This window comes from Mizuhopecten yessoensis, unplaced genomic scaffold (assembly GCF_002113885.1).
Source record: "Mizuhopecten yessoensis strain PY_sf001 unplaced genomic scaffold, ASM211388v2 scaffold715509, whole genome shotgun sequence".
NCBI classification, from domain to species: domain Eukaryota; kingdom Metazoa; phylum Mollusca; class Bivalvia; order Pectinida; family Pectinidae; genus Mizuhopecten; species Mizuhopecten yessoensis.
The window spans coordinates 17,376-18,584 of record NW_018479653.1 but is presented as its reverse complement, the minus strand read 5'-3'; the positions used below and the strand labels follow the sequence as shown (position 1 = coordinate 18,584).

General features: G+C 37.3%; 1 protein-coding gene across 1 annotated transcript in view; it reads left to right on the top strand.

Moving 5' to 3' along the window:
* Positions 1–851: 851 nt before the first annotated feature.
* LOC110441111 (outer dynein arm protein 1-like) overlaps positions 852–1,209 on the top strand; it is a gene marked incomplete at its 3' end in the record, with an annotated part of 13,950 nt that continues 13,592 nt past the window's right edge. The window contains exon 1 of the mRNA XM_021484212.1: positions 852–969. The remainder of the gene's footprint in view (positions 970–1,209) is intronic.

Sequence of the window (1,209 nt, the reverse complement as noted above, 5' to 3'; positions counted from 1 at the left end):
TTGTACTAAATTTTGTGTTAAAATATATGCTATTGAGGAGTGTTCTTCGTATTAGGCAGCACATGATACTGGAGTACTTCGAAATTGGAATTGTATATATACATTTCTTGTTGACGTAGCACTGTAGAAATACACGTTTCTGTGATGAGTCGGCTATGTGTTCTAACCTGGGTAGGTACAAGTTTGTACCACCCTGTGCTGTAGGTACACATTCGAGTTTGATTCGTCAAACAGAGACAAAAATAAATAATTCCAGCAAATAATTACCCGCTCTGATGATACATTTTTTTCCAAAACGGCTCGTCTGGACCCGTTCCTGTTCAAGTCTGGGTTCATTCTGTGCTAAAATTAGAACTTTCTTGCTACCCGCTTGAATCATGTGACATGGTGAAACGTCAAGTGTTATCTTTGATAACGACAATCAGCTTCACGTAGGTAACTCTTAAATTCTTCCACGTAGTTGATAAAATGTGAAATGTCATTGATATGACTGCGGTTTTATATATATAACCAGAACTCAGTCTTAATAAAAGTATCAGGAAAAGTAGAAATGAGTTTCACCATAAAGATATAAACTTTACATTCAAAATGCATTTATATCTCGTTCATTAACAATGATAGGTAATTTTCTATTATTGATGGTAGAATGATAATTATTTGTTATCTTTGAACATATTAGATAGACAACCGTAGAATATCTCATTATAATTTTGTATGATAATAGGCAAAAACAATTCTCAACAAAAAATGGTACTTCGTTTACCCAACCCGTGTATCACTATTTGTGTCGCCATAAACCATTTGACGTCACAATGGCTACACATGATTACAACTAATACTATGACGTCATGTATTTTGTAACGTCATATAAACATTGTCGCCTAAGAGACGTAAGAAAGACATCTCAGAGGAGGACGATGGCAACGGGCAGGAAACAGTGAAAACCTAACCGAAGTAACTAAATAACAGGTAATGTACATGAATGGTCGTTTAATACTCTAATGTGTAAATTCGGAGTAATCGGGAATTTATTTGGGTGTAGTAAATCTAGATTGTCACGGACTCGGCTAGGATCATGGGGCCGGCTCAAAGTTAATAGGACTGACTCATGTCCTCCACTACCCACACAAACATACCCCCTCCCAACCCACACCAACATACCCCCTCCCAACCCACACAAACATACCCCCTCCCAACCCACACAAACAT